We start from the raw sequence: 9,487 nt of genomic DNA, 5'->3' as shown, positions 1-9,487 counted from the left end.
TCCTGGTGTATCAAACCTTGGCTTATGTATAGCTCCTGGTGTATCAAACCTTTGTTGATGTATTGCCTCTGGTGTAACAAACTTTGACTTCTCTATAGCTCTTGGGGTAACAAACCATGGCTGGTGTATCAAACCTTGGCTTATGTGTAGGCCCTGGTGTAACAAACCTTGACTTCTAAAAAGCTCCTGGTGTAACAAACCATGGCTTATGTATAGCTCCTGGTGTATCAAGCCTTGGCTTATGTATACCCCCTGGTGTAACGAATCTTGGCTTATGTATAGCCCCTGGTGTAACAAACCATGGCTTATGTATAGCCCTTGGTGTAACAAACCTTGACTTTCGTATACGCCCTGGTGTATCAAACCTTGGCTTATGTATAACCCCTGGTGTAACAAACCTTGGCTTATGTATAGCTTCTGGCGAATCAATCTTTGACTTCTATATAGCTCCTGGTGTATCAAACCTTGCTTGATGTATAGGCCCTGGTGTAACAAACCTTGACTTCTAAAAAGCTCCTAGTGTAACAATCCATGGCTTATGTATAGCTCCTGGTGTATCAAACCTTGGTTGATGTATTGCTTCTGGTGTAACAAAGTTGACTTTCGTATAGCTCTTGGTACAACAAACCTTGACTTTCGTATATGCCCTGGTGTATCAAACCTTGGCTTATGTATAGCCCCTGGTGTAACATATCATGACTTATGTATAGCTCCTGGTGTATCAAACCTTGCCTTATGTATAGCCCCTGGTGTATCGAACCTGGACTTATGTATAGCTCCTGGTGTAGCAAACCTTATCTTTTATATAGCCCCTTGTGTATCTAACCTTGGCTTCTATATAACTCCGAATGTATCAAGTCATGGCTTATGTATAGCTCTTTGATTTGTTTTAGCTCATGGTGTATTAAACAATGACTTCTGTATAGCTCCTGGTGTATCAAACCTTGACTTATGTATAGGCCTTGGTGTAACAAACCTTGACTTATGTATAGTTCCTAGTGTAACAAACCATGGTTTATGTATAGCCCCTGGTGTATCAAACCTTAGCTTATGAATAGCTCGATCCTGGTGTATTAAACCTTGGTTTATGTATAGCTCCTGATGTATCAACCCTTGACTTATGTATAGCTCCTGGTATAGCCCCTGGTGTATCAAACCTTAGCTTATGAATAGCTCGATCCTGGTGTATTAAACCTTGGTTTATGTATAGCTCCTGATGTATCAACCCTTGACTTATGTATAGCTCCTGGTGTAACAAACCTTGCCTTTGTATAACACCTGGTGTAACAAACCTTGACTTTCGTATACGCTCTGGTGTATCAAACCGTGCCTTTGTACAACACCTGGTGTAACAAACCTTGACTTTCGTATACGCTCTGGTGTATCAAACCTTGGCTTATGTATAGCTCCTGATGTATCAAACCTTGGCTTATGTATAGCTCCTGGTGTAACATACAATGGCTTATGTATAGCTCCTGGTGTGTCAAACCTTGATTTATGTATAGCACCTCGCGTAACAAACCTTGACTTTCGTAAACGCCCTGGTGTATCAAACCTTGGCTTACGTACAGCCCTGGTGTATCATACATTGGCTTATGTAAAGCTCCTGGTGTATCAAATCTTGGCTTATGTCTAGCCCCTGGTATCAAACCTTGGCTTATGTATAGCCCCTGGTGTAGCAAACCTTATCTTTTATATAGCTCCTGGTGTAGCAAACCTTATCTTTTATATAGCCCCTTGTGTATCTAACCTTGGCTTCTATATAACTCCGGATGTATCAAGTCATGGCTTATGTATAGCTCCTTGATTTGTTTATAGCTCAAGGTGTATTAAACCTTGGCTTATGTTTAGCCCCTAGTGTATCAAACCTTGACTTCTGTATAGCTCCTGGTGTATCAAACCTTGACTTATGTATAGGCCCTGGTGTAACAAACCTTGACTTCTGTATAGCTCGGTGTAACAAACCATGGCTTATGTATAGCCCCTGGTGTATCAAACCTTAGCTTATGAATGGCTCGATCCTGGTGTATTAAACCTTGGTTTATGTATAGCTCCTGATGTATCAAACCTTGACTTATGTATAGGCCTTGGTGTATCAAACCATTCCTTGTAAAGATCCTTGATGGGTGTGTCAAATCTTGGCTTGTGTATACCCCCTGGTGTAACAAACCTTGACTTCTGTGAAGCTTCTGGTGTCAAAACCTTTTGATATGCCTAATATCACTTGATTTAGACAATGACACATACATTATGATACTAAACTGTGAACAAATTAAAATTTTCGAACTTTTATATGTCAAAACGTTCTTCTATTTTAGCTTCAATATCATGAAATACTTAACACAATTCGATACGACTATTGAAAAGAAGAATTTATTAAATTGTAACTTAACGACATGACCCGCCTTAAATTCCATTTCTACTATACTAGATTTTCAGCCTCCTTTCCACGTGTTTCGCGTGCTTTTATGGAAAACAGTATCGAAAAGAATAATCCATGAGAGATACTTTAAATATTAAACATCAGTTCGAGGGTCAAGTGTTACTTTACTAAAGCTACTATGGATAGTTAAACACGGTCATATTTTCATTCCAAAAAGTTTTAATTGATATTTCATGCTTTCTTAACTACACACCCCATTGTTGTCGATAACCTTGGAAGTTTAGTCTAATACTTCCAATCATATCACAGATAATTTATATCTCGGGCAATTTCCGCTTCAAATATTTTCGCGGAAATATTTTTCTATTTACAAATGTATTAAGCAAACATGGTACTTTTCTCGTCTTATCTTTGTTACAAGGAATGCAATGTAGAAAAAAAAATGTTTTATTTCAACTATGATAGATTAAAATGAACATTTTAAAATCAAAGCTTTTCTAACATTTTATTCTAAGGAGATAGGACACGTTCAATTCACCATGCAGTGTATAATTGCACCTCATTGGTAAATATTTACATTAGAAAATGAAAATCTACAAATGGGAAATATTCATTTGTTTAAAGGACAGATAGAGAAGATTAATACCAAACCATTCAATATAGTAACAACCAGACAAGGACACTATGTCAACAGTAGGAACACAACAACGGGATGGTTTATTTACTCAATTATTTGCCAAGCACAATGATATGTAAACTGATCTCATAAATAGTAATTATAAAACTACTTCGAGTACTTCAAATGTTTTAATGAAGTTCTTACAGTAGGTTGTAAGCAGTATGTCACCCACAACGTATTCTTCCTTGAATATCACGTTGTCTTGTTATTTCGCCCCCCCCCCCCCCAGACCCCAGGTTGAGAAGGCCGAAACTATACAGACTTTTCGTATCGCGCTAGAACTATAACAAATAGGCTTCTGGAACAGGGTTATGTTGCTAAAAATTGAAGTCATCACTACAGAAGTTTTATGATCGTCACCATGAACTCGTGGATCGTTATGGTGTATCCATCTGCACCATGAAAACTGATTTATTCAACGGGTCATAGTTTTCCTTTCCTGGTTGTGTGTCTACCCCGGACTTGACTTTTTATTAGCAACTCGGCGGGTGTTTCTAGAAAGACAGAGGACGCTTAGCCTACCGGTGCACCTGGTCCATGCTCCCAGTTTTTAGTGGAGTCCGAGTTGCTCATTTGCTTTTGTTACTTTTTATGTATGATTTTAGTTAATTTATGTTCTTTGTTGTATATGTCTGTTTTCCATGTCTGGTCTTTGTTCCTGGATTACATTCTTTTGATTACCGCTATAACCTTGGTTCCCTTGATTACTCTTTCAAATAAGTTGAAGTACCCCTAATTATTTCATTACGTTTACATTTGTTTATTATCAAGCCTTAAGTGTTGGTTGATCTGGTTACTAAGATGCTGTTCTTTCTGACTTCTTAGTTAATATATACCGGCCTCATGACTACGGTGATATATCAGTGGTTAGCACGTGTTTTTTTTTATTTTGATGTTTCTGAAGAAGCCAGAGCCAGATTTACCGGGTATTTTGAATTTAGTAGATTTTATACAAACTACACGAATCTCATAACAAATAGTTCGTGTGTCTGTTTATATCACCATTTGCTGTTTTATATGTGTTTCTACAAGCTTGTCGAATACGCAACTTAAAATAAGCATAAAACGAAACAAACTATATCCACAATCTGTATACGATGATATACTCCTTGGTGGTGTGTTATTGTTATCAGGACTATAGTTCCCCAGTAACATATCGTTATTTGATTTGAATGAAACAAATCCATAAATGTTCAAGACATTGACATTATATTATTCAACATAGACTTCTTCAATTATGCTACAAACCATGACAATGCAAGGTCAGATAATTCTTTAGATCTTATATGTGTGATGAAAACATAATTATGTATAAATACGTTGTCAGCATTCTAAAGCTATATTGAGTTTCAATGATGTTTTACTTGATGTATCGATACTTGTCTAGTTTTCTTCGATGTTTTCTTTTCATTTTTCCCTTCAAAGAAAATTTTAGACTTTTTGGTAATTTTTTTTCGTCTTACGATTATATATGATAGTTAACAAAACCACCTAATGATTAATTATAGCAATATTTTTTCACCTTTATTATTATTATTATTATTATTATTATTATTATTTTTGCCTTTACCTTTTCAACCCTTAACTAAAGCGGCAAGTGAAATTTCAAGAAGTTTCACGGTTGATTTGATTATCATTGACTGCTAAGTTGTGCTGTTTTCAAGTTTGGTTCAAGTCTAATGAACGATTTCTGACCTCAATACTTGCTGATGATGCCTCCATGGCTAATGACAATAAAATATATATTTATTTGTTGACGAATCAGATTTTTTTCCAAAAGGGGATAAATCATTATTATTCAATATTTCTGTCAATTAAGTATACAAGAATGGTATATTAAAAGGGTAAAAATTTTACAGGATGCTTTCAAATGTTCATATTAGAACTGGGATTTAATTGAAATTTCTCCTATATTACGGCTCAATTTATCACCAACAACATGTACAAGAATAAGAAAGAAGGTTTTATTATGGTAACCTTGCAATTACTGAAAAGGTTGATTACAACTTATCACTGAAACAGACATTAAAGGGAGGCATTCAATTTATCACTTAAGCACTGCTGTCCATAGGCTGATATTAATTTGTTTCTACAATAATTTATCCTAGACAATTTCGAAAATGTTCCACGGTCAAAGCAAAATGTGTCATTTTATGAGAAAAGAATCATCTTCGCTAAAATGATATACTTGTTCATATTTTGTGATGTAAGTCGTCGTTTCTCAATTTTCCTATGATTAGGCCTGTTTTGGAAAGTCTTTCGTTGGTTGTTATCATCATTACAATTTTAGAGAATTTCAAGTACACTGTAAGACTGAAGTATACTCGTAAAGTTTGTTTTACTGACATTCTTTAACTAGACAATTCGCATGATCATAACGTACTTTATACCTTAAATCGTTTTGCTTGAATTTACAAAAGTCTTCCCGATAAACAGGGAGGGAAAAAAATCGAAATTAAAACCTTCATAAATATCGTGATTTATCCTGGATATAAACAATCTATAACCACTGATAGTAAGCTAACTGTAGCAAATATTCAATGTTTTCTGTTGCATTATTGAGGCTCCATAAGTCTATTATAACAATGGCCTTACCTTGCAGTTCGTCTGATCCTCAGAACTTCTATTGATTACAGACAACCTCAGTGGTGCGAATCACGTGTTTCGGAAATGTAAGGATATCTGACAATCTTCTATTGACGGGGGAATATCATCCATCTCGGATTGAGAGGATCTACTACATATATTAATATGTTTTATTGATTTGTAGGTATTGATGTGTTATTAATTTTTATCAAATTTATCTTTGAATTCCTGGGTAGACGTTTAATCAACGCAAATTCAATAGTCTCTAGCTCTATACCTGATTAGACATTTTTATTAGATTTAACCCTTTGTTTTAGGTAATTAAAACTGGTCTTGTAGGGTGCATGTGAGAGGTAAAATGTAACAAGTTGATTGTTCCTAAAGATAGCAGACTAGCAGGAACGGTGCACACAAATATCTATTCATAGGCTTTGGTTTTCGGAAATGGGGATGGGGTGTCTACTGAGATTGTTATTTGCTCATATTTGCCCCAATTCTGCACAAAATCAATAAAACTTTCAAAAATGGGATTTAAAACCCCGGAACCCCCTTCTGAATCCGTCATTTATACGGAATAACACTTAAATATATGGGTGTTGATGATAAATTCTGCCATGTTCCAAAGTTATTTTTGCATGACATATTGTAGCTCCATATTCTCATAAAGAGGTGACGGTTTAAAAGATAGTATCAGACTATGTGTAGTTTGAAAATAGTTTAGTTAAAACTCACACGATCACTTACCAGTATTTACTTATTTATAATTTTAATGAAGGCGCAAACTAGAGGAACAAACCTTGCTCGTCTATAAATACAATGCAAACTTTGTTGCCGAAGATACTTATTCTAGATTTGTTTCTATTTATTTTCCTCTGTCTATATAACGACTGAAATTATAGCAGGTCGTACTTACAATGTTATAAGATCTCTCATACAATGCGCATATAACACGATGGCAAGATTTCTTATATCGCAATAAGATTAAAATTAAGCATATCTTATAAAAGTGAAATTTACTGTGTACACTGTGTGTGGAAAACTAACAGATGATATTGTTATATCTAATCTGTCATCTCATTGTTGACTTCTAGTCTATCTGCTATCTTTCTTCTCATCGCGTCTCACACCCGGTATGATGATGTCTTCGGGTGGTTCCATCCTCCTCAGGTATTTCAACCCTTAAAGATAGGACATCCTCCAGTTGATTGGTCAGTAGACGTGAACTATCTCCTACTCGTCTATTCCCGGCTTCCAACTTGGATTTTCTCAGCGACTCCATAACCAGCAATTTATTCAATACATTCTGCTATTTTCTCCTGTATATAATGGTAAGATTTTGTATGAAAAAAAAACATGTTGAGATATCTTGAACATGGAATAAATGTATAAATACAGCGGGACTTATAATGCAGTTATTGTGAGCAACTAACTATGGCTAACCGTTTTTGTATTTGAATCATTAAACTACATCTTAAAAAAAGAAACAAATTTATGTCAAAAGTGAACGGAAAGATCTTCTTTTTCATTTAAGATATCCCTATAACTAACTCAAGATTTTCATCTTATAATAACATACTTTACTTATGTTGTGTCTTAGTTCAAAGGCGAGATTCCGGCATATAACTTATTCTACAAAACATATGATGTGTTTTACGTTAGATATTTTGATTATAAACTCAGATATATAATACTTAAAGTGGGATATCTTGTTTAGTGAACTTAATATCTCCCACATAATGTAAGATATCTTGTCGCGATTGTCTTAGTTAGATTTATCAAATTGGCTATATACTGCTTATTCTAGTTGTCAAGATATCAAGACTTAAAGAACTTGATAAGTATATTTTTTCTGTAGATATCTTATATTAGATATAAGATATCTTAGAAGATAAATAAAATATATAAACTACTAATTAGGTTTCTCATACAGCAAAGGAGATATCTAATATGAACATGTTATATTAGATAGGTTGTGTTTCGGTCCTTCCGAGATACTGGTATCATAAGGCTAGCACAATTGTCTTTAACTGAATTTTATGGAAGTTAAAACTTACAAAACTCGATTTTTTCCATGTGCAAACAACAGACAGATAATAAAACAAAGGCACATAAACATTATGAATTTAAATAAGTATGGATAATTTTAAACAAACTCATTGTTGATATCAACCAACAGTCTTAAGTATGGTTCTGCCTAAAAACCAGGTATGGGGGTGATTCATCATGTATTAAGATAATCAATGAAACTGTATAAATACATGTGTTAGGTCATAATAACAATTCTTCCCATGTTCATGTTCTTAGATGGTTTACTTACAGTGAAATGTTTTTGACTGGTTATAGTGTAAAATTCTGGCGGGAAGTTTTACAATACTTTTTCTGTAGAAGAACATAACCAAAATCCAAGTGTTAATATCTCCAGTTGGCAACTTTCATTTGACCTTATATTAGCTAGTAGTTTCTATGGTGCCTACTGAAGGATTTCCAACCAAAATATATTTGGGATCTCTATAAGTCTTGAGATATTTTTTGACTGATTATGGTGTAAAATTCTGGCTGGAAATTCTCCCGTACATTTTTGTAGTCGAACATAACCAAACTTTAAGTTTAAATGTTTCGGTGGACTACTTTTATTTGCACCTATATTTCTATGGGGCCTACAGAAGGATTTGCAATAAAAAATATTTGAGATTAAGAAATGCATGAATCACCCATTATAAGCCTCCTGACTGGCTTTAAGACCGAGCTTTACTTAGTACGGTTCAAAGGCTGCACCTTAATTTTCTACAGAAAAGTAATGGTATTTTTGTCAGGAAGGAAACATGAATAAAAAAATCATATTCGTCTTATGAATACGCCTGTCTTTTGAAAAGCGTAAATATGGTATAGTGCTCTCGAAATCGTCGTACGATACCCCAAGCGATTCGATGGAATTTGTTCATTTCTGGTAAACATTTTTCTGTGTGAAAGAACTGTCCATTCGCTTTTGTTCCTTTCTCGTTTCATGAAAACGTGGAAAAAGAGGATGGGTGTACAATGTATTCAGTTCACCTGCTTAACTCATAGGTTCTTCTTTAAAAAGCCTCGATCTTAGTTTCATAGGGCCGGTTAAAGTACATGACGATTTGTTGGTGTAAACAATTGGTTGACTCATCGCGTCTTTGTTATTTACAATGAATAGAGCAATAAATGTCAGAATACTTTTTAGAGTCATCACAATAACAGGTCATTGGTCTGCAGCAGCTTTGTTTGAAGTTTCTGTGGGAGGCTAGCCACATAAAATTAGTTGGCGTTTAAGCGATGTTTGTGCGTGGGCGTTCAACTTTAGAGATGTCCTATGTGTCTAACTGATCTTTAACGAATTTGAAAGTCTGGAAAAGTAAACTTGTTGTATATGTAATTTTATATTAGATATATTTTTTGATGAAAAAAAAATCAGTGTATTTTAACCTTGCTGCATTCATGAAAAACAATTAAAGCGTGAACGTCGCGTCAAAATTTCTTCGATGCACGACCGCTATGCCCACTTCGTGCATTTCAGTGTTGGCGTTTTCAGATTCTAGAACTACTAGTCTTACAATTAGTAGTTTTTTTAGTCAATCTGTCATTCTAACGTAATAATGTTATTGAGAAATCAGATTTCGATCGTAATTAAAAGCCAAGAAGGGACAACCTTGGCCTTTTCCTTGTGGAGTTTGAAATTTGAATTACAGCATGTTGCAAAAAAAATCATGTCTCATTTCAATTATGACACTTTCAGTTGTGTTATATATTTTTAGTTGTGAGATATATTCGTTTCAGTACAAATCTATCATGCAAAGTTTGCTTTACCATATGTG

The 9,487-nt window shown here is 34.7% G+C and overlaps 1 protein-coding gene across 1 annotated transcript in view; it reads right to left on the bottom strand.

The window, feature by feature from the left end:
- Nucleotides 1–5,796, bottom strand: part of LOC148629336 (uncharacterized) — an 11,328-nt gene extending 5,532 nt beyond the window's left edge. Inside the window, exon 1 of the mRNA XM_088548524.1 lies at nucleotides 5,658–5,796. The gene's annotated coding sequence lies outside the window, so the exon portion shown is untranslated. The remainder of the gene's footprint in view (nucleotides 1–5,657) is intronic.
- Between the last annotated feature and the right edge of the window lie 3,691 nt (nucleotides 5,797–9,487).

The sequence above is a fragment of the Perna viridis genome, chromosome 1, assembly GCF_037379345.1.
Source record: "Perna viridis isolate PV_CMFRI_1.1 ecotype Kerala chromosome 1, ASM3737934v1, whole genome shotgun sequence".
Lineage (NCBI taxonomy): Eukaryota > Metazoa > Mollusca > Bivalvia > Mytilida > Mytilidae > Perna > Perna viridis.
The sequence above is the reverse complement of the archived record's forward strand: the minus strand, read 5'-3'. Positions and strand labels throughout refer to the sequence as shown.